This window comes from Aricia agestis, chromosome 16 (assembly GCF_905147365.1).
Source record: "Aricia agestis chromosome 16, ilAriAges1.1, whole genome shotgun sequence".
Classification (NCBI taxonomy): domain Eukaryota; kingdom Metazoa; phylum Arthropoda; class Insecta; order Lepidoptera; family Lycaenidae; genus Aricia; species Aricia agestis.
Window position 1 is genome coordinate 5,151,176 of NC_056421.1, and position 25,975 is coordinate 5,177,150.

Here is a 25,975-nt window from a genome sequence, read left to right on the forward strand (position 1 = left end):
TAAATTGCATGTAACCTATTTACTATGTAAGTTAAATGACATACATCTTAGATGACATTACTTTCTTGAGCCTTGAAGAGAGAAACCAGGCACTAAACTGATTATTTTTAAGTACATAATATTACAAAAGACAGAATAGAATTAGGAATAATATTATGGTGCCTTCTCACGACGCGTATTATCGCAAGCCGCGCCGCGCTCGCTCGAGCCACGCGCCGTGTGAAGGGGTGGCTCGAGCAGGCGCGTTTAATATCACGCGCCAGCTCGAGCCACGCGCCCGAAGTAAGTGGTGGCGTGGTTGCGTTCTCACGGCGCGTGCTACCACGAGCCGCGCCGCGCCCTCTCGAGCCACGCGCCGTGTGAAGGGGTGGCGCGGCGCGGCTCGTGCAGGCGCGTCCCGATCCGATTAAAGTCGGTAACTTCAAAGGCGCGGCCTGAGCGAGCACGAGCCACCCCTTCTCACGGCGCGTGATATCATAAGCCGCGCCACGCCGACAAAAATTCAAGTAAAATGAAACTTTATTAACATCATTTTGCTCTAAGTCACTTCGTTAAATAAGTAAATTTTAATGAAATGCAACATTATTCACTAGGCAACTAGGTTGCATTTCAATCTATGCCGCTAATTTTATTAAATTAAGTGTAATTCATTTATTTGATAACAGACGCCGCTGCTTGGCGGCTACATCACGCTATAGCTAGCACGAAGATATTTGTTATAGGTATATAATATGTATAAGGTGATTAACTAGTATGAAACGATTTCCATTCACACTCACTCTTGGTGTTGTAGAATTATCAAGCCAGAGCGATTGGCGCGGCTTGTGATATAACGCGCCGTGAGAAGGGGTGGCTCGTGCTCGCCTGTGGCTCGTGCTCGCTCGTAATAGCTGGCTCGGCGCGGCGCGGCTTGTGATATCACACGCCGTGAGAAGCCAGCTTTATGATGTTATAATAAGAAAGTGCAAAAATATATCGAAACGGAGAAGATGAAGACTGAAGAGCATTTATTATTACTAGAGATCGCCCAAAGGTCGAATTATTCGACCTTACTTGCTACGACATTAGGACTACTACCTATATTTTGTAAAAAATATTGACTTCACCATAGTTTTTTTCAATTCTTGTCTCTGGGACTCAGCTGATCTCAGACTGGCCGTTTAAGCATTGTCTTAATAGTATCTAAAATTAAATAAAAAAACGATAATCCATTTTCAATTTGTCAACTTGTTGTCAAGAGTATAATTCGTATGTATAGGCTTGTCACTCAAAAATCTGTCATTTTTCCTAGTAGTATTGTCGTAGTGTGTGTAACGTTTTATTTGTTAAAAATGTATATGATAAAAGCATGATTTTAAAATAATATTAACTCGATGCACTCCTTCACCATATAAACTATAACTGTGCGAAATTTCACGCACCTACGTTTCCCCATTTTTCGTAAAAAGGGTTACAAAGTTTTTCTCTCACGTATTAATATATAGATAAAACATTGCACGTGCAGATATAAATATTTTCCAGCTAGATAAGCATTTCACGAAGCGTGTGTGAACTAAATTCACCCAGCACAAGCACATTTCAAATCCTCTATTTCAGCTTTATTTGTATACGTCATAAAAATATGAACGATAAAGCCAGACGGTAAGGAGAATGCGATCCGTCCGCCCCGGGCGCGCGCTGTTGACAAAGAAAAACTGCAAGTGGGCTTCCTAGCCTTAAATAATAAAGTATGCATGAAATTGTCGTAATTTGAACATTGGGATCGTTACACGACCTTTTGATTATTATAAATCTTGGCTTTATGTACCTTATATTTAACTATACAACAAAACAAAAATTTTGAAAATCGGTTCACTAACGGCGGAGTAATCGTTGAACATACATAAAAAAACCACAGCCGAACGTATAACCTCCTCGTTTTTGGAAGTCGGTTAAAAAGCAAGTTGATTGCCTGATCAACGAACACGACAATACCTTTTCATACTTAAATATATTTGTGTTTTGTTTAAAATCTGATAACGAAGCTAGTATAAGTAATGTCTTAGGAGTTACGTGCCAAAAATGACTTGCTATCTAAAATTCTGGCATGCCAAATAGTTTTCAGTTAGTACATAAAAATTAATTCTGGCATGAGCTTCCACAGGTTATGAAGGGTTTACCGCAGCGGGAACAGCCCTCCTGGCTGTCATAAATTTGGATGGAGCAGGGCAGATCATTGCTGTTTCCTTAACGGGCCGTCTTATGGCCCTCTTAATTAATTTGAAACTTTCTGAGGTCTCCTGCGGCGCGCGATTTGAATAATAGCGGATAGGGCCGCTTCCTTAATTTTAATTGCAAATATTTATGTTAAATACCCGAGCTCGCGTAAAATATTGTACAATAAAATATTGCCCCAGTTTTATATTGAAGAGAAAGATCGCCGATTTCAAGATGTAAATTTAGTAAAATTATGAACATAAATATTTCCCTCTGAAATGGGAAAGAGTGTACTTTATGGTTTAAAAGGCTTTGAACAATTTTTTTTTCCAAATAAGTGAGTTCTCAGTATGGAGTTTTGCAGTTCTGTGCAGGAATAGGTATTTCTGTGCACAGCACGTTAACGTACCTACTCGGTTAAAATTGGTAAAATTTACAAATGGAGATTTCAACTCTTAGAATATAGGTATCAATGTTTTATTTTCGTACTTACAACTTGAATCGGCAGTTCTAAGACACTGTGTTAGAAAAGCGACAACTGCTATTACCTGTAACAAACAACGGTTGAAATAAGTTAGTTTATAGGTTATGCTTTCGGGGCTGAGGATATAAAGTCAGAGCTTCAGAGCTTATCATGTTGACCATTTGCGGAGAGTGTACATTGTACACTCTAAATACAAATTTTAATTCTTTTGGATTCGGAAGAGTTAGATAATAAAATAATGCTTATACTTTATAGTTTGTGCGTTATAAGATGATATGGGTAACAGTTTTCATATTCCTTGCTACGGGTTTTCTTTACAAGAAAACAAAAAAATAATGTAATAAATTATATTACATCTACAAAAACAAATGTTTCCTATAATTGAAATGAATAAAAATGAAAAGTTGCTAAATGCTAACTTATTAATATAAAATTATAAATATTAACTCTGAAATAGGGGTAAGTATAAAATTATTGTTACGAAAACATTTGAAAAATATCAGATGCATGAAACGGAACTTATGTCAATAGAGATTGACTCTGTTGAATCGAAATCAAATCGATAAAAAAGGGCGGCCATCATAAATTGCCGGCACCACTGAAATGTCAGTACGAAATCGATAATTTCGATTGCAATTCCTTTACGAAGTGATTCGATATTTTTAAACTATCGATTAATTTTTGTTAGGTAACTTCCCTACTATTGTCAATTATAATGTGTCACGCATATCATCATTAAACGCACAAACTATAATAAATAATAGTTTTAGTCATAGACATAATATATAGGTATATATTATGTCTATGGTTTTAGTACTGTAGTTACTATATTTGACAAACAACCAGAATGAAACCAAATCTTATATATAAAATAATCGTGTCACAATGTTAGGCCGCGTACTCCTCCGAAACGGCTTTACTGATTTTAAGTAAATTTTATATGCATATTCAATGGGTCTGAGAATCGGCTACTGGGTACTTATTATATTGATAAGTGCATTTTTTCAATAAATAATAGTAAATTATTACAACTCGAGACTGACGGCGACCATTGTTGGTGCGACGGGATAGCGATGGACGTTGCCATGATGACATACTTATTTAGTCACTTCAATAAAATAATACGGGCGAAATATTTTATATGGCAAAGAAACGTTTGCCGGGACAGCTAGTATTATTATAATAAATTAATTATCATTACAACTATATTGTCAGTAGACCCTTTCTAAACTCTCTCATACTTTTAATATACTCATTTTATTAACTTTACTACACAACAACTGCTAACTCTGTTTTGCTCTACTAAATGACCATTAGATATTTATCATATAAGATGAGGCTTCAAAGTAATTACTGTGCGAGTGCTCACATAAGGCACCGTCTAACGAGGGAACAGATGGTTCGGACGTGCCAAACCTGACTTATGAAGGTAGTATGTAGTATAAATGTAGTGGGTATGCATAGTTTGTAGTATAAAACAGTGCAGAGGTAGTCTGCATTCACTTCATGCATATTTCATTCGCATGATCTATTTACTACCAAGGTAAGGGCTACTTAATTACTATTCTAGTGCCAATGGCGTATTGTGATTTGTTATTAATTTGTTTCCTATGTATTCATAGAGACAGAATAAGAGGGACAAAGAGAGATAGAAACACAACATCAATGGATAGTGGACAAGATAAAAATTTAAAGAACATTATACTTATTAGAATAATTATTGCTTAACATTTATCAACTGTCTGTCTGCCAGTGAAATAATGACGAACCATGATGCACTTTCTACAGCCGAATTGCATCACGAGCTCAACTTAACAATTAACAACTGATAATCCAATTTGCTTTAATTAATCGTCAAAATTTGACATGCTCTTATTTATGTAATAGCAATTAACGAATTACGACATTTGACGTTTCACTTTATTACATTTCCTTGAAAAATTATCATTATTTATGTAATAAATAGGTTACAGATAGAGCATTAATAAACTGATATTTATGGCTTGCATTGATAACATGAGCTATGCTAAAAAAAGTAAGGGAAGGTATAATAGTACCTACATAAAAACTTACAAGAACCTTATGAAGAATAGGTACTTATGCTAAAAAATACCACAAATTCAAAATAATAGATTAAATTCAATCAATAAAGTTATCGACCCAAAACTTTTATGTGTCGACATGGTTACTACAGTTTTGAAAAGTAATAACAAATAATATGTTCGACACCAGTTACAACAGGCAGACAATGAACGTGTAGATCAAACGACCTACTTACCTAATTCCAGTAACATGTGTAACACAGCCTTTATTTGTTATGCTGACAAAGTTCGAGCACTAAAACTAAAAACATGTAATGCACTCACTAAAAAGTCGCTACAAAAACTCTATGCACTTAAAAAAATACACAATCCGTAGAAAAAAAAGTTAATAGTTTCGCATGGCACGCAGACTCTCCGAGCAATTAAGCCGATACGGTTTAACAATGAAGCGTATTACACCGTAATAAGGTTTAATTTCCTTTAATTAGTGTTTAAGAGATCACACTGATACGAGTTGTAGGAACCATCTCACGCAGTCTACTGAGTAGAACGTTACACGTAGAGTAAATGCCAATGTCCGTGATGACACATCCAACCTTTGGTTCAACGTGCCTAACATAAATAAGAATATCGATATAATGTATAATAAAATAAATCACTATATATTACACACATTAGGTACATTTATATTGTAAGTCTTTTTTTTTATGATAGAAGGGGGCAAACGAGTAAACGGGTCACCTGATGGAAAGCAACTTCCATCGCCCATGGACACTCGCAGCATCAGAAGAGCTGCAGGTGCGTTGCCGGCCTTTTAAGAGGGAATAGGGTAATAGGGGAGGGTAGGGATGGGAAGGGATAGGGAATAGGGGAGGATAGGGAAGGGAATTGGGCCTCCGGTAAACTCACTCACTCGGCGAAACACAGCGCAAGCGCTGTTTCACGCCGGTTTTCTGTGAGAACGTGGTATTTCTCCGGTCGAGCCGGCCCATTCGTGCCGAAGCATGGCTCTCCCACGTATAAACTGATATTTATGGCTTGCATTGATAACATGAGCTATGCTAACGTCTCAGAACGAAAACAAAGATTCGTAGAATACTCACAAATAGCAGATTCAGATGTGAAATATTTTATCAATGATAAGTTTCTGTTTGCTAAGAATGATAAAAATAAGGGTGGTTGGAAGCTGACGATATGAATTTTGTTACATAGCTGTAAGCCATAACATTGGTATATTATTTTATTTTAAAATTGTAATTTTCCATCTTTTTAGTAAAAGATGGCCCCGTGCGAGTTTCTTACGCCGGTTCTTCTCGCCGGGTTAGTTCCCGAACCGGTGGTAGGCCACGTTCCACGGTAGTTTCCACGTTCTTCCGACTTTCAAAAAGTGAATTCATGATACCTACTTTGAATAATAAAATATTTTATTTTTATTTATTTTGAAATTGAAGAAAAAGACCTGTCAAAGAAAAAGACTTATAGCAGCTACAGTTAAAAAGAGAGTAGAAAAACAGTTTCCTTTTGTCAATCAGTTAATTTGTCTAAAGTAGAAATAAACCCTTTCTATGGCGGCCATGCCAAGCGTTCTGCGTGTTGAGATTTGTATATTATCTAACTGTAGTTAATTGGCTTTTAATTGAAGACAATAATTAATAAATCAGCAGTTTGTTGATACTAATAACTTATTAAACTTAGGCAATAACTGATAATTACAAGATGTGGAATTACCGATAGAAAATAATTAATAGTAATCCAACAGGTAGCGTATAAGTTTGTATTCTCTATCTATTCGTTTTCTGCTGCCTGGTAACAATAATGACTAATGGCAAGCTGTAAGTTATCTCCAAGTAATAATACTCCCCACACCGGTTTCGGTGACGGTGGCCGGTTTCATTGAAACCAGACCAGGTACGCAGGAGTAATTTTATAGTGCCCAAGTGTGTGCGCAGTACACACTTGGGCACTCTCTATTCCTTTACTCTCATAACCCAGTGGGACGGAAGACCGACACGACTGGCGAGAGATCAGGCGCAGGACCGACTTTTTACATGCCCATTCGACGCATGGATCATCTTACTTGTCAGACAATCAGGTGATCAGCCTGCATTGTCCTAACCAAACTTGGAAATAACATGTTTCCAACGCGGAATTCGAACCCACGACCTCCGGAGTCGAGAGCGACGCTCTAACCACTAGACCACGGAGGCGTTAGGTTAGGCGTTATCTCCAAGTAAGTCCTTTAAAAACAGTGCTTTGGTACTTTTTAGGGTTGTTACAATTTAAACAACTAAGTCCAATCCTGAACCAGCGTTTATATTATGTAAAAGCAAATCGAGTAATGACATCTCTCTCATTGACGACCTCCGTGGCTCAATGGTTAGAGTGTGTGGCAACTCAAGCCGGGGGTCGCGGGTTCGAATCCCGCCGACGGAGCAAAAAGTTTTTCAATGTTCCTGGGTCATGGATGTGTATTAAATAAGTGTATGATATAATAAAAATCTTAAATATATGTATAGTATAAAAGTATTAAATATATTTCCGTTGTCTGGTACCTGTAACACAAGTCCTTCAGGTACTTAGCACGGGGCCAGACTGACGTGGTGTGAAGCGTCCATAGATATAATAATTATTATTTTTGTATTATATTTAAAGGAGAAAGCAGGATTTGACAAACAGTCAAGAATACCCAAGAAAAAATGTGTGGGTTAAAATGAATCGTTCAATGACATTCCCGATGAATATGAAAGAGAAGGCATGATTCGACAAACGATAAACAACAACACAGACGGCAGCAAGGGCCTACCAATACGTCATTTGAACCGTACGCGTTAACCGATATCGCACATGTCCACTGCACCAGGTGCCCTCCCCCTGCAACCTGACCGTGACCATCACATATATGGCTTGATGGGGGAGTAATGTTCGAATGTGGTTTACTAATTTATTCCTTTTTCCTGCTTCTAATGGTGATACAAACAATGTGACAGGCGGCAAGTAAAATGCATTTCGAAGTGTTAAAACTCAGCTGTTTAACTAAGACTTAATTTTCTTTCAATTAAATCTTTACTTACATTAGCAAAATCAATTTTCTATATATTTAATATTTTACCTACGACTGCAGTCCTCTTACAATTTTAATTCGTTTGCACTTGATGCGTAAAGCACATTGGAGCCAAATTGCTACTAAAAGGATCAAGAGAGCTTCGATTGTGAGCTTGCCTGATTTATTTTATTCCATGAATATGGATTTTAGCGAGCGATATAAAACGGGAGCAACTAATGCACAAAGCGCAGCTTACGTTGTAACTGCATTTAGTTATTCATTTACAGCTACGTCCGATAGACCAGTTCCCTGTTTGTATCGGACTTTGGAATTGAGTTTGGCAAAGTCCGTTTAGGAATATGCAAGTGAGCTACCTCTTTGGTCGCTTGACGAATAGTTTCCGTTGGAATATTATGCTGTTGAGTTTTAGCTATGCGAAGTATTACTTTTATCTTATTCTCTATATTTTTCCTTTACCGTCATACTCTACCTACTGATTTTTCACCTTCTTTGTGACTATTTCATAACTGCTACTTTACATTTTTATGAGAAAAATTTTAGCTAGATGTAAACACCTCGTCATCATGCTTCCTACTTTGCAGTATTTTGTTCCTTGTCTTTAACGAAGAACAGGCTTCAACTTGTTGCAATTAATACACAGATGTCAAGTATGCAGATCGTAATGGAACAATTAAAACTCCGTCACGAACCCTCGCCGCCGGAATACATTAGCAAGCATGTGTTATGGGAAATTAGTTTTGCCCAAATTTTATGAATGTTAAATGTTTCGCACATTATTTAGCGATGAATTCGCCGTCAATTTCATTTTCGACCTCGTGAGAACGATTTAGAACATGTAAAAGAGGAAAATTGTTTTAAAAATCAAAAATAAAGTAATACAGCTGCAGCAAATAGTTTTCGGGCTATTCTCACCTTAACCACAGCCTTAACTGCAACCTTTATTGGTCACATGTTGGTATACACTTACACTTACACAGTTCTGTATTTGGTTGTTATTGATAATAATATATTTTTTCCAATTATATCTTTGCTTATACACACTTCAACAAGCGTAGCTCTTGAAAAATTCAAATTTTATTTCTCCGTCTAAATTATTTTTAATTTTATTCATAGTATGTAAAATAGTGCGACCGTGTTAATTTGATAGTATGATAAGCACGAATTCACGTTTTAGTGAATTGTTTTAACAATGAGTTACGAAACGTCGAGGTTAACGTACCACGTTCATTAACAGTGTGATTCACCTCGGCGTTCGTACTACATCTATTCATAATTATTTTCAAACGGTTAGTAGATTTTTTACTCCATTCGTATTTTTGTAATTGTTTCATGCCACTGTTGTGGACCATATTCTAAAGAATAGCTTTAGTGAAATGTGACTTTTCTAATACTTGATGCTAGAAATTAGACTAGTATCAAGTAGTTGAAGACAGAACACCTTGGGAATAGGGTGGCTCCATGGTGGTTATATACTGTAAGAGTACATTGTCATACCTATAACATATTATGCTGTAAGAGTACATTGTTATATTATTTTATTTTAAAATTGCAATTTTCCATCTTTTTAGTAAAATATGGCCCCGTGCGAGTTTCTTACGCCGGTTCTTCTCGCCGGGTTAGTTCCCGAACCGGTGGTAAGCATCTTAGTTTCTACGTTCTTTCTACAACGTTAAAAAGGAGTATTTATGATACCTGTTTTGAATAAAAAGATTATTTATTTATTTAAAAATACACATTACATTAAACCACAAATTGCAAAGCTCGAAAGCAAATCGTGTAAGGTATCTAGAGATTGGACAATATCACGTGTAAAGTGTCGAGTGATTGGATAAAATCATGGTATACATATTATTTGGTATCGGTTACAACCTCGCGCGGTTGCCAAACAATTTGCGGTCGCGTCGCTCTAGTAATCTTCAAGGTGAACGATCAAAACACTTATCTTATGAATAATTAACTTTATCACATAATGTAACGACTGTAACGGTACCGGCTTCCCTTACCGAGAAGCTTAATCTGCTTACCTGGGTTATCAAAATTTACTTGTATTAAAAATATACTTACTCATGTACTATCAGAGAAGTTGATTCCTATGCAAATCGGGGACCTAAGTAGTTTGGTTGCGTTACGTCAAACCCAGCTGACAGATCACAATTAACATTTCATACACTAAAATTTCTTCTAATTATTCTGAAACAGAACCTATTTCGGTTGGTTTCTGCCTTACATGTTCTGCGATACGCGTTTATTATGCAGTTATTGCAAATTGCAACAACAAGTAATGGTATCATGTTGCAATACACATTCAGTAAGATATATACACGATAGCATCATAGGATGTCAGTGATATTGCATAACGAATATTGCTGCAGGTACCTCAATATAAAAACTTGATGTACACTCAGTAATACTCAGTATTATATAGTGTTTATCAAGGATCGAAGCATGTTTTCAACCTTCACTTCAAGTTGATAATGTTTGAACTGGGAAGTTATACGCTTGAAGTTCTTGTAATAAACTTTTCTAATTATACTAGGCGAGATGAAGTTAATAGATTTATGTGTACAATAGAAGTCGGGCTCAGTCTAGGTAACCTAATCTTAATGCTAACTACTAAGCAAATATTAGAGTTAAAAATTAACTGATATAATATCAAAAATGTAGTTCGATTAAACAACGAAATGACACAAATTAAAAGGAAGGTAATTGGTAAAGTCGAGGCAAGAAATATGAAAATAAATGAATATGATGTTTATATTAGCAACAATGTAATCCTTTTTTGTAGCAGTTATAGCTACTGGCCAAACAAATAATTTTATCCAAAAAAAGAAACACGAGCAATAGGCATAAATCTATCGTCGAAAGTTTATTTTATTTAAACGCGTTATAAACGATGTTTATTGTGGGGCGGCTGTCGTCGGCCCATTAGGAACGTTTCAGCGCCATTGTGTGATATATCATTATTATCAGGATATGGATGAATCGAATCAGAGGATCAAAAAGTCCTTTATGTCTGGCAAAATCTGAGCATTATATTTTGCACCACTGTGGATGAGGAAAGAGTAATGTTGACAGAGGAGACGCTAAAGCTAAAATATAAATGATAATAACCATTACAAATATGAAGAATAAAATAAAATATAATTTAGAATTTATTAATTTTATGAATAAATAAATAAATTTTATCAATTCATTATAAAGAGTAAACGGGTTATTTCTTTCGAGAAGATAAGTTTTTTTGCAAAACCAAAGAAAAATACATAGAAATTCCTGGAACCTCGTGAAAATTCCTTCATGCCGGCATTTACGAGGAAAGCGTCTTCGCAGAACATGTCCTGGCATCAAATTCAAATTCCTTACTTTGTTCCTCGTTCGAGACGCCTTACTATCCTATAAAATCTATTTCCAGTCGGTGTCGCAACGGCTTGGGACATTAGGTTGCATAATTCGCAACTTATGCTTCCTCATAGCAATCAATGGTATCACAGTTATGGTATCACAAAAAGTTATGTGTTTGCTTCAGTCGATATGGCTATATAAGTCCACCTAATACCTAGGTACATATTATCTAGCTTGAAAACCCCTACTTATTTTAGTTTTCTTACTGCCTCACTCAGAAAGGAATGTTAATTACTTAACTGTAATTAAATGAACTTTTGACATAAGCTCCATACATTATTATCTGACAAACTCTTCATTTAGTTACGATTAAGTTATTAATATTACTCTGTGAATGCGGTAGTTATAGGTCATCATGTATTACTCCTCTTCCGTTATTTAAAGCACAAATATTGCTACAAATGTCATGAAAGGCGAAACTCAATTCTATGAATATTTTTCTCACAGTATAGTTTTTACAGCAGCTGTAACACCTATAAAACCATTTAGTGTTTTCATAATATGCGCCGAAATGACTTGCCGATGACCTAAATATTAGACAATGGTGAATGACCGAATATATAAACAGTATGAGAAAACAAACGCCTGTCTAGCGTATGTTTATGGCATAATATATGGATTCCTTATTTTAAAAGTAATATATAACTTTCGTAGATACAGGAAGTAATGTAATATGCAGTAAGTAGTAACGTTATTATTGTATCATTACTCATTAGATTATGCGACAATGACGATAATGCAAGTTACTTATTCCATGATATTATTATTAATATTATTATGTACATATTACCAAAAAAAAAGTGAATTACTACTTATAGCCAAGTATCAAAATAGGTATATTTAAAAATATAAACATGAGTAGTAAAAGACGAAACGAGGCAAGCTAAATAAAGTAATATGAAATACTCCTCAAATGCGGTGGAACAAACCCGTAATCCAAAATATAATTTCGTATAAAATACGCAACTCGAATTTCAGACATACATTTTATTCTTTAATAAAACACTGAAGATTGAGTAGGGGAGGCGTTCAGCCGGAGGCAAAAAAATCGCTACTTGGTAGGGTGCCTTGTACTCTCATCAAATACTAATAGATTGTAAAATGATGGGGCTTCGCATCGGCATGTCAATCAAATTGAAATTTCTAAGTGGGTTGCCCGAGTTCGCACATAGCTAATAGACTATGTAATAGGCAGGGGCTGATTTTAAGATTTGAGATGATAACTTTTGACAAAGTTTCGAACCACTAATATAAAGTTAACAAAAATGTACCTATACATATTTTGTAATGCTAATTTTATGCAGGTGTTTTTGGTAAACAAATTAATTCAATTACGTAACAATAATTATTAATTAGATACGAGTAACAAGGTGTTTGTAACACCTTGCAGACTGCAGTGTTATGTCCTTTTAAACGTAAGCTTTTTCTAAATTTTATTAGCTGAAAATAATATAATGTGGCAGAGTTTTTACTGCTATTGTAAAATTAATTATGTTACGATACATTAACGGAACTAATAATATGCTGTCTATCAAAGAAATTGATCATAACTTACTGACAAGCATTTCTTTCCTTATTAAAACTTATTCCACCTTCAGAAAATATACGATAATATCAATTATAATGTACTGTAAATATTAGAAAATCCTCTTAAGCAGAAAATAGAATTCAAAAGAAACAATACAAACTAAATATTAGATGAAGCTTCGGGTAGAGTTGGCTGGCCAATATGTTAACCGTCCAGAGGGAGAAAAGTCCCTACGGAGATCAAAACGTGAATTATCATAATAATGAGAGAGGCCATTCTTATCCGGGTGTATGGGCTGATAAACTCATCACATTTGTGGCGTTGACACCATTATGCTGTCCTATTTCTGGCATTTTATGATTTACCTATTTGTGGCAACATATTTTTATGGATGCGGATATTTTGTGGGTTTATCTGTGGAATGGAACTATTCTATGCATTATGAAGACACAGTATTTAGTTTGAAAGCTGATTGATGCAAATACATATGTAATAAGAAAATTTTACAGAATTATTGAAAATAAATTTGCTGAAATTTAAAAGAAAGTAGGTACAAGACAAAACTTTTTTTCTTTTCTTGGATATAGGACTACTGCAATTTTCTAAAATGTTTCTACATTTAGCTGCAGACTTCTAACCACAATGCTTTCTGGTTAGAAGAATAATGGGTATTTTCTACTGCTTAACTTACTAACATTAAAAGGAATTCTATCAGAACATCTCGATTTCGTTTAGTTTCTTTACCGAGAACTGCATCTCTACAGTTCAATGAAATTAAAGTGTTACGTGAGATTTCATGTAAATTGTTTAAACTTATGTTAGTTATTGCAACAATAGCTTGTATTATAATTAAAAAAATGGCTAGGTGTCATCAATGTTAATGTCTGGTTACTTTTAATCTTAATGGTAGCAACTAGCAACTAATTATAAAGATAAAACGTATATTAATTACAGTTCGTTGTCATTAAACAAAATAATTGATATACTTTTTAAATATTAAAATGTTCAACCCAAATTTTATTTTTTAATCTTGCCATCATTTCAAAACATCGCGTGAGTGTCCGAAGGCACAAGATCATAGTGAATTAGGTGTGTCGACACTAATGACTTCTGATGGTGCAAACAGGATGCACGATTTGAGAACTTTAATCTTAGTTCTTTTAGCGAAGTTTCTTAGTTCTTTTTTTTCAAGGCGGTGAAGTTTTATTTATAAATTCATCTACTCTTAAAATAATTTTGATAGCATATTTAAATATTGTTTTATATATTTCGTCAAAATATAATGCTTCAACAACATCTAGTATTAAATTAAGTGATTTTTTTCAATGAACATAATGCTTGGACAGTAATTGGAAGAACAGTTTTTCTCGCCATTCAAAAATGTTTATCGTTAATTGGTTCATTAGGGAAAAGGCATTCCAAGGCAGAGACAGTGAAGTGGAACAAAAAGAGATTGGTTCTGAGACTACGAACGGCCGTTCCCAATATTTGATCTATCTCTGGTTTTGCCCTACTAGAGATAGGAATAGCTCACAATTGACATAAAATATATGTCTCTAATGTCTAATGTGAGCTATTCCTATCTCTAGTAGGGCCAAACTAGAGATAGATCAAATACTGGGAACCGCCGTTAGTGTATTGCGCCAAGTCAATATCAATCAATTTTTAAAGTTTTTCGAAAAATCTATTTCTCTTATTGTTAGCTATTTCTCATAATACATAGTATTGTAATACATTTAATTTTATTAACTTTAAGTTTGAAGGTCCATACATTTAACCACGCAATAAAAATCATATCAAATATTATCTATACATTTTCTATTGCCCATCACTTAATTAGAGAATTAATAATAAATATCTAACCAGTGTTTACTACTTAGTAGTTTTATAGTAGTTATATTATTAATTATGGACACTTTAATGCATTTTGCAAATAGAAAGTAGGTTTAACAGTGATTATTGGATCATTCAACTTTAATCTGTAATTTCAATGTATTACGGTTGTTTGAACATTATTCCTGTTAGCGTTGAAAGTCTCTCCCTATCAAGTGTCACAGTTGTCTCGTAAAGTTTCTAAAATAAGTCTGCTTTTAGTGAGTTTATTTGATGTGATAGTTTTATCAAAATTTATGTGTCCACGAACGGATTATACCGGTCAAGACGTAAAAGCCAAGTGCTTAGGTACTAAGATTTAGTAATAATTTGAGTTAGAAGTACCCAAGGGTACCAAGGTATAGGTACCATGATATTATAAGGAAGTATATGCAATAGACTATTGTGTATTAAGCAGCTGATCTTATCACACGGCTAAGCAAGAACGAAGAAAGAAGCACCTTGAACATTCATAAGCTAAGAATATCAGAGATATTCAACAGATATTATTACGAAGTGTTTTATATTTAACGCTGCTAAATATTACTCACGAATACCTTGAGGACTCATATTGACTCCAGATCATAGATGTATGTTATTACCTGAAAATAAGAAAAAAATATTTGAAATAGACGTAACAAATTACAAAGGTAGCACATTTTAAAAAAAACTAATGAAGATATCAAATAAATGTCCATAAAATTATAAAGATTGAATCATAAAGACTCGTAAAATTCACATTTCTAATGTACAAAGTAGGTAGGTAAAAACGTAAAGACTATTTTTTTTAACTACTTACTTAAAATATATATTTTTTACATAGAGGCAGGCAGATGGCCGATGGAATGAAAGTGCTTGAGAGACCGCATTTAGTCAAATGGCCTTGACAGCAACCTTCACGCAATAACCGGTCGTGAAGTAGGCATCAAGTGGTTAGACTAAAGAGCCAATAAACACCAGAGCTGTTGTGGGAGAGCTGCCAGATGTTAATGATCGAAATTATTTGGTACACTGTGAAGAAGCGTCGAATATTTATATTTATTCTCATGGTTAAACTACATTAAACAGTCTGATAAAATCCAATCAGATACATTCATCTACGAAACGAATAAGGACCTGTTAACAACATAATATTATGAGCTTTAATCAAATTAACTATGGACTAGATATTTCACATAAAAATTTCAACACAAACTCAATCCCGACAAGGGATTTAGTGCGACATAACATCGGCTTGGGAGTTGAGACTTTTTGACACGAGTAATTCCAACTTTATAACGTATAATCTGTAGTCGGGAAATCAGAGTAAGTACCTAATAACCTATAAACTAACATAAACAATTCAACAAAGTATCGTCTTTGATGTAGCTATTGCGTGCTCTGAGAACTTAGACAGACTTAGACATGATTTCCTTTGAGCGTATCTCGGGAGTGTACAGGTAAACTTGGTAATTACGACAGATGTTAACTTATATACTTCTCTTAAGTCGATGTGAAATTATTAAAGCGAACAGGGAACTTTACGTATGACTGGAATATGAAAACAGGCGATGGTAATACTATTAGATATTTCACCTATCACTCAATTTACGGTATAAATTTAATACAAATATCGATTTCTTAAAAAATGGTGCCTGTTTTATCAATTATATTATTATTGATCGACCACATAACATTAAATTGGGTTTTTATTTCGTAAGTTACAAATTTCGCAAATAATTGTAAGTACTATCTTAATATTCAGCTGATCCGTATATCGGCTATAAAAGTTGACAAAGCTTTTTTTTTTAATCTTTATTTTTAAGGGGGTTTGATCACTTAGTGATTAAGTCACCCCCGTAATCAAAATTACTTTACAATAATTAACTTAGTTGACAAAGCTTGTGTGCTATAAAAAATCACGGGTAACACAAAATGAACAGGAATCGCCCTGTATCTTGGAGGTGAAATAAATAAAATCACCCTTGTGAAACACAAATAAAATCAACCTTTATATGGATGTGAAACGAAATCACCTGTGCCGTTCGCAGTTTTACAACATTTTTCTGCGAACGGCTCGGTTGATGACGAAACAAAAGCCCGCAAGGCGTGACGAAACGGAGATCATGCGTGAAACAGTTCCGTGGATTTATCTCCAGTTTCACTATTTTTTTTTACCGCCGCAGTGGAACAAACTGTATTGCGATGTGATACAGAATTATGGACAGGGAATTTCAAACTTGAAATGCTGATAGTTGGATGGCAAACACTCCTCTGGTAGATAACTTCCAATGAATATAAGATAAATTTATTCAGAGGTAGATAAACGATCAATTTTAGAGAACCTCTCCAGTTCAGTTCATTTCAGTAGATCAGTAATTTGATCGACTTATTTGATATAACCCGCTCAAGGACAAATTCAGTATAATATCCGTAGGTACCTACATGTACCTACTGGATTTACAAAGTGTTGATCAAATAACCGAATAGGCCTAAAGGTTTCTATTTGCAAATTGTTTACCTTTGGGTCCTTTGGTAATGATCTATTGAATATCGAAAACAAAGTAACTCCTAAAAGTTCCAAAACACTTTTAACTTTAAGTCGCCGTGATAGAGCTCTACACAGAATAGTTTCAATGTCGGTCACTCCTTTTACTTTATTTACCCATTCTTTAAAGATTGAGCAAAGGGCTATCCTTTCCGTCCCAACATCTTACAAAGTATCAGAGACAAGTGACATCCGATTAATGCGCCGGCTGCCGAATCCGAAGCCCGCATGGGGTCATCGACCTCTGCGTGTACACACGGGCTCAAAATTGACGATCCGATGCGCTCCGTAAAACATTGATTCCGATCGTACGACCGATGAGTTCTGACGTTTGACGGTTCGAGTGATTGCGACACCTTTTGGAATTTGTCTTTGAAGCAACTAAAAAAATGTGTACTAGCTTGCACTACTATTAGGGCTGTTACTAATAGATACTAATTTAAAAATGATAGAATTGAACCAAACATGTCTCAAAATCCACATAATTGGTATCATAGAGTAATAAATATACTGGTCTCTGCTGGTATTTAAAATAGAATTACATATTATTACTTAACTAAAAGAAAATAATGGTAGTTAGATTTCATAATAATGAAGGCTATCCACAACATAATGTAACATCGTTAATTTACGCCACACATGACACGGAGTTTATTACTAACCTACTAGATACTAGCTATAAATTCATGAAATTAATAACCTTACGAAAATGTGTTTATATACGATTTGTTTCAATGCTGTCATAAAAATATATCTCTCTCACACTCACGAGTCCTCACTTTCCACGACTATTTACGAAATAGAAAAACTTAGAGCCGTGACACAAGAAGATCGTTATTCGCATTTCCAGACGCGCTTTTTATAGAAATGAATTCCAAACCATTGGATGACACTCGACAAAACTAAACGTGAATTTTCGTCCCTTTGAATTGTACATTTTAAACCTTCTTCTTTATTGTGAAATAATCTTTTTCTCCTTTGAGACTTCTTGTTGAGACCGTCTTTCTGCGAATTTACTTTACAATATTTTTACGGCTGAAAATGAAATTTCTAGAGGATAGGACATAATGAATATAATAACATCAGAATATTAAGATGGCTTATGTGTACTAATTGAATGTCTACAAGGATTTACGTGTCTGAAACTAAAAAAAAAATATGAAGTACATTAAAATGATCAACATGGTTCGAAAACCAAATTCCAAATTCAAATTCAAACCTCGTACCTTTTTTTTTTTACAAATTACACCAATATAAAAGCATCATTATTTAAAAATTCTATTACCGCCACTCGATATTCTTCAGCTCTCGAATTGCAATTCCCATAACGTAGAGAGATTGAAGAGGCTTTTATGGAAATGGACTGCGTGCACCGGCCGATAGCACCCCGTATTACACCTCCGGTTTAAATATTAACACCTCTCGCAGTTTAGATACACCTGGGTGAAATTCACTCGTGCCCTATCTCGCATTCACCCAAATGACATGAGCCACATGCTGCTAAAGTTACCACATAAAAGTCCAAAGAAATACCTACGTTTTTTGAACAGTTGACTTTTTGCAAGATTGTAAATTTATACTCCATGTACAAAATTTTATTGATGATGATTTAACTCTATAAAATTCAAGGTGTTGGCGATCTACAGGACAATATGTTTTTATATATCAAATCTGATAGATTATCTCTGAAATTAAATTAATTACTCTAGAACCTGCACACAATAGCGCATTAACAGTTAAAATAGCAGACTTGTCCCAGGTGGGTTAGCGTCATGGCACCACATTTATTGATATTCAATCTACATACCTGCGCTCATCAGACAGAACGTCGCATAGCAAAATAGTCAAGCTCAGCTGGCTGCAATGAATTCGGTATCGCATTACACGCAGTCATTAGCATGCGTAATTTTTCATCAAAGCCGTCAATGGCCATGCATATTCATGAAAGGGATGATGCAATTGTTTTCATTCGATAAAAGTTTTGGTTAAAATTTTGACAGTAAAATCTAGGTACTTTTATTGGTAGGCCCTCAGGTAGGCCTATGCTTTGAAAGTTTACAAAAAAGGTTTCATTGATTCAGATGATCACACAAATCTGCCATGGAGCTGTAACATGCTGTAAGCTTTCTTATTATAAAAAGAAATTATAAGTAACTATTTAACAAAATGATAAATTTAAATTAAATGCAATGTAATAGCACTATAAAATTATTATTTTAATAATTTATCAGCTGTGCTTTTAAAGATACTAGGAACATAAATTAGAAGCACGCCCATTTGCTAAGCCTAAGTTATTCGGGAATATCCGCCATTACTTAGTGGACTTTGAATTATTCCACAAATCTCGTATAAAGCCGTTTGATTCTGCACCCTATTATGGATATTAAAATATGCGTTTCCCCATATGGAAATTATAATAATAATAATAATAATAATAATAATCATTTATTGCAGGCAATAAACCCATATAAAATATATAAAATTAAATTAAATTAAAAGTTAAAATTATATAGTACATAAACATTGTGAATTTTAAATTGTGTAATTTAAATTACAGGGTTTGGCGCCATGTTTGATTTAGAATGGTGACTTCCGAAGGGATTTGAATTTGGAATATTGTCTATTGGTTTTTCATAAATGGCTGTCATGTTTCATACATTGTTCTATGTAATGATGCTAATCTGATTCATACATTATATAGTTAGATCCATAGATTTTTCAATTTCAATAACGCATTTTAAATTTCAACACTTAAAAAATAACACAAAGTAGATTAAGCACACATCTTATCATTATACATAGTTATGTTTTATACGTGGGAGAGCCATGCTTCGGCACGAATGGGCCGGCTCGACCGGAGAAATACCACGTTCTCACAGAAAACCGGCGTGAAACAGCGCTAGCGCTGTGTTTCGCCGAGTGAGTGAGTTTACCGGAGGCCCAATCCCCTACCCTATTCCCTTCCCTACCCTCCCAAATTCCCTTCCCATCCCTACCCTCCCCTATTACCCTTTTCCCTCTTAAAAGGCCGGCAACGCACCTGCAGCTCTTCTGATGCTGCGAGTGTCCATGGGCGACGGAAGTTGCTTTCCATCAGGTGACCCGTTTGCTCGTTTGCCCCCTTATTTCATTAAAAAAAAAAAATTGTATCAAAGTCATCAGAGTAATTAATATGAGTAAAGAGTTACGTGAGGTGCAATCTTATGAGACTGATCTGTATGCGCATACATTGTGATACTTGGACTGAATCTAATTAATATAGCTTATACAATGGAAAGAACGCTAACAATAGAGCTAGATTCCTTCAAAGTAGAGAAAGTAGATGATATAAATCAGAAATCAAACGAAACCGGTAAAACGAGAATATAATAATGAAATAATTGTGTTGCTGATATTATGCTTGCCTAATACGTAGTTATTTTTATTATATAAATTAATACAAGTCGTCCGTCACGAAGTAACACACTTTTTATTTATGTAAATTTAATAAGACTTTTAAAAGGTATCGTTACAAAATAGATCTGTACATAAGGGCGATACAAAAAGTAATAATAAAGCAGTTGGCAGTTCTAAAAAGATGTCCAATGCACTAAACTTTACAAACACAGACATCTATTTTAATAAAGCAAACTCAAAGTCAGAAGTTATTTAAATTTTCAACTTAATGATCTCACCATCGTTGAAACCGAACCCAGACATGGGAACCAAAAATAAATATCAATTTGTGTATGAACCGTGATTTAATAATGAAAATCACTGCGGCATTGACGCTACAATTACGTTTGGGTCCCCATCTCTGAATACTCTAGGGATACACGGTAAACCGAATCAACTTTCCTCTCGTATTGTTTTTAGTTTTATTTTGATACCTACGCTAAGTGATTGCCTACTTTTATTTAGTATTTTTAGGTGTGAGGTAAGCTCTATACTTTTGGTTTATTATGATCTAAGTGCAAACAATGGCCATAATCATGCTACTCGTACCAATTTAAATGTTTTATAAAATAAAACTTTTTTATCTTTATTCTTTATTTATTTAAAGGGGTTTGATCACTTGAGGATTAAGTGACTCAAAATAAAACTCATTAACCAAACAATGAAGAAAATATTAGACACTGGCAATAGCTTAGATGTGTTTTTTTAATGTTTAAATCAAAATGAGTTAAAACGAAGTGGAGATTAAAACAGCTGCTGAGACATTGTAAAAATGTTTCTAATTACAGAATCTAATACGTGTAAAGTATATCTATAGTTCATTAATAACTCATTATCGAAGTAGTACAAGCCTATTAACTGTTTACTACTGGTTTACAATGCGACTGCCCTAATAATGATAAAGGGCAGTGCTATTGCTGTTATAATGTTCATAACGGTAACTGTTACAACGAAGATAAAATAACTTCAACAAAATCAAAACTTGAACAACTTTTGTTTTTATTATTTTAAACTCGTACAAACAATTCACAATTCACACTCGACAAAGATATTATAATAATATAAAACATACAAATAGAAAACAACACATAAAAATACTTGTTTTGGTATAAAACGAGAACAACAAATCGTTTAAGTACTGACTTTAATGCAACATAACCAAAGCGTGGTCAACCCTTTGCATTTTCAATTTTCAATCATAATCCAAACAGCGTTGAAGTGCACGTTTATTAAATCTGGCGTAATACAAGAGACAATTAGGGTGGCCAGGGAAATAGCCTGTCAGTCAGACCGCGGTCCGCCGGACGAGGGGCCGGCTGCTTATTATATACATGTTGTAAATGTAATTGATTCTATGTTACGCAAAGGTATTTTGCAGATAGATACAGTATTGTTGATATTAGCACATAATTGAATAATTGTGAGATATAATGTAGTAGAAGTTGCGATATTGATAATAATTTATAATGACGTAAACAAATATAGTTAAAACATCATCATTCATTCTAAGATTCGTCAGGTCATTATTGATTTGATGAATCTTAGGATTTAACAGTTATGTGTGGTATGTAGATGCAAAATAATATCAACATTAAAGTTAAAATGACAAAGAAATAATTAAACTTACAATATGCAACGAAGAAAACTCATTAAAGAAAGTAGTTTAACTCTATTCTTTAGAAGTAAAATGCTTCAATGCAGCTAGTTACATTATTAAGTAATTCAACCACCGTACTCTCAATTAAGGAAAGGATGACAAAAAAGATTTAAGTTGTCTAGCTGCAGCGCGGCACTAGAAACCCAACTGGATCACATTGACAATTCCAGCGCTACATCGCTGCTTCGGGCGATCGTTTAGTGCAGTGCAAAACTTTTGCAACGCTCGAAACGAGGAAGGTTCTAGTTATAATAAAGTAAGCTTTAAGTTATGGACATTGGGGGTGTATCGGCGCGGCTAGGCTCGGAGTAAAGTGCATTCCTTTTATTGCCTCCACTGGCACCGCTAGTTATTTATGTTCGGATACGTATTTATTGGGTAGTCTCAGACTTTTCAGTGCAGAATAGAGGTGTATTGTCACTTTTACTTCGCAGAACAAATTGTCTGCGGTTAAAGTCGATAAAATAAAAGAACCGTATAAAGTACAAACATACTATTATTTCTTTTTTACAATAAACATTTTACCGTTCAATCTTTAGATGAGACAAAATTGCAAAATTGTTAACGAAAAGACTCGAGGGTGATAATGAATTCCGGAGAATTCTTTACTGAGTATAAACAAATCCGAGTTCGATTCTTTTTAATAAATCACCCTACGTCTATGAAAGGCTTCGAGGCAGTAATTCGATGGCCTCTTCCAATTAGCCCTTCAGGCGTTCCAACAACAAGGGATTGCGAAAGTAAAACCGGTTATATTGAAAGAAAAAAAAAACATGCAAGGGAGCTTCCGCTTTGAATATTTACATTCTTTTTATTATGGGTTCATAACAGAACCACAGTATAGCAATATGACATAGGGACTAATATTGCTATACTGTGACAGAACTGTTGTTTTATAACATTATGTTTATGGTTCAGACAAAATGATATTAAACGAAAGTAATGTAGGAAATGAATATTATGTAGACAAAAAGTAGTATTCTAAGAGCATTTGAATCCGACAATACTACACAAGATATTGTCTCTGAATCTCTATCTAAATCTAGAAGGGATTTCGAAGTTTCCAAAACATTAAAATAATCCAGAAGTAACGTTAAGTATATACTGCTATGGGCCTGTTTCACTACTTTCTGATAAAGTGCCTAATAGGCTATTCACAACTTTTTTGACAGATTCTCCATACTTGATCTGTCAAGTTAATTGGTTGATAGCCTTATCAGGAAGTGGTGAAACAGGCCCTATGAAAACTATAACTAGCATTATCACCAGAAGTGTGGGTATTTAATAAAGTCTAGTAGATATGAAAGTGTTACATTTTCTGTTTTCATAAAATTACAAATAAAACACGGGGTTTAGTAGCCAAACCATAATATTTGCACAGTGCCCTATCAAAACGAATAACGCGTTGCATAAAATTCCGACAGTATGTAAATATTTAATCACGTCCGTAGTGTGCGAGGGCCCTAAATCTAATATGGCGCCGATCCGCTTATAGCGGTCTTAATTAATGCCTGTAGCGATTGAGGCCCCGGGCCTTTATCTTTTGATTGACCTGTCGTTCATACAGTAAACCGCAAATACCGCGTTTGTGGATACCAAACTCGCCATTTTGGGAAATTACCTGAGTAATCCATCATCCATTAGATCTATTTTGGTGTCAATATATTTTATTATTCAATTTACTATTTATATTTTAATACAATATTCAAGAACCACATTATACAGGGCATATACAGGATAAGCAAGCTTGAAAAGCAAGCAACTTTTTGGCCATACCCCTTCATCCGTAGATTCCAGCTTAGATAGAAGATACTACAAAGAGTACGCAGGAGACCTATAAATTAATAATACAAAAAACCTGCATCCCAATACGACGAATCCAGGAAACAAAAAACACTTTCAATCCAGAGATGGTAAACAATGCACTAGAAAGCGCGAGTCACACTTTTATCGGAACCAAATTCCTTGCAGACACAGACAGAATGAATCATCAAACGTTCCGTTTTCCTCCTTGATAGTGGGCAGATTGTTTGCAAAATCCATTCATCTCATATAACGCCTTTATGCCAAGGTCGCCAAACAATCTCTTTGTTTGAAAATACTACCTTCCTTACTTAGACCTGAATTGACAACAGAATAATAGACAGTTTTTATCATCCTCCATGACCTACATCTAAGGTAAAATATATGCTTACGAATTGTAGCGCAGGCGAAAAACACAAACATAATATTTTAGCAAGCAAACAGATTTCTTTTCGTGTTATGAGTTATCTCACCACGTAAATGTGATACCGCCTGGAGTTTTACTGCTTTATACAGTTGCTCTATCGCCTATGTGTTATCTTGGTGCTAGTATAAAAAGGATTAAAAATGTAGCCGATAAAAACTAAATATTTTTTTTAATTTTTATACATCCTTTTCTAAAAGAAATATAATTTGCAATTCACAAGCTCAGTTTTAAAGGAGTTTGATAGTAAAAAGTTTTACTTGTAGAATTCTACTTTCATAGCTTCATTTGAGAATTGTGATAGACTTCAATTATTGAACAATAGGTTCTTAATTGGAAGTTTCTGAGGAAAAGGCGATTCAGAAAATTACAGACGGCATTCCTTTAGAACATTGTTAAAAACTACTAATGAGTTTTTATACTGTACTGAAGATAATAAGGAAGTTAAAAGTACAAAAACTTGAGAATAAAGATAGAATTTAATGAGTCTATTAGATAGGCGCACATAAAATTTCAAACAAAGTTACAAAAATAAAATATCACATCTGGTGTCAATGGCGGTACCACCCGCAAGCCACTTTAAAACAAATATTCCATTGCTAAAATAAAAAGTACTTCATAACTAATTGGTCTGAATCAGTCCAGTCGCTAATTGTACCAAGTGGGGTAGCGAGTAGCCCACTTAGTGGAATGCGTGTCGTTGCCCTATTTACTCTATCAATGGCATTCGTCATTCATAATAATTGAGCCCTTATTGCCTTTGGCAACACTAATTAATATATAAGCTTAAAAACGGCTCTGTTTGTATTAATTATTGTTATAGAAATATTCCATAGAGTTTAAGATGAACAACGCGTTATAGAAAACAAACACTATATTGATGATTTTGAGAATAACAAAAACTTAATACGGTATTCAACAAAAAGTGTAGGGCAAGACAGCGGTGAAATAGTTACGAAGAGAACACGCGCACAAGTTTTTCTTCTATCAATTTAAATTCCATGAAAAATACCGTTGCCTCACAATGATAATAGCGGCTAAACGGGAACTAATGTTGAAAGTGCGTGGCTCGCTACATGAGAAAATTATAGCGAATTAACGCAATGTTTGGCGAGCAATCGTGAATTTTAATGGACTATTAGGGTGTGAAATGATAACACTTTTATTTAGGCTTACATTCATGTTTTGAGTCTATTAACGTTAGACAGTTAATAAGTGAGTTGAGAGAGGTTTTTTCCAAGTTGGAAATAAAATAATAAATAATATAATAACGACTATTACAAGTAGGTATTTCTTAATCATTTAACAATACTAAAGAAACAGAAGCTTACAAAAAATATTTGTAAAGAAGTGAAACGTTAATGAAGCAGTAAACAATCCAGATCAAAGACGTCTCGTTCAGTCTCATAAACTTCGAAATGAGATCATAAATGTCACGTGGTGATTTAAAAATACCTTCCCTTATTTGTGCATTTGTAGTAGAGTAATGACGCAGCCCCCGTGCCTACGCGCAATTAGCATAACAAACATCCGTACGCACGGAC

General features: G+C 34.6%; 1 protein-coding gene across 6 annotated transcripts in view; it reads right to left on the reverse strand.

Moving 5' to 3' along the window:
• Positions 1–25,975, reverse strand: part of LOC121735092 (protein sprint) — a 126,508-nt gene that overhangs the window by 51,183 nt on the left and 49,350 nt on the right. The gene's annotated exons all lie outside the window — the stretch shown is intronic.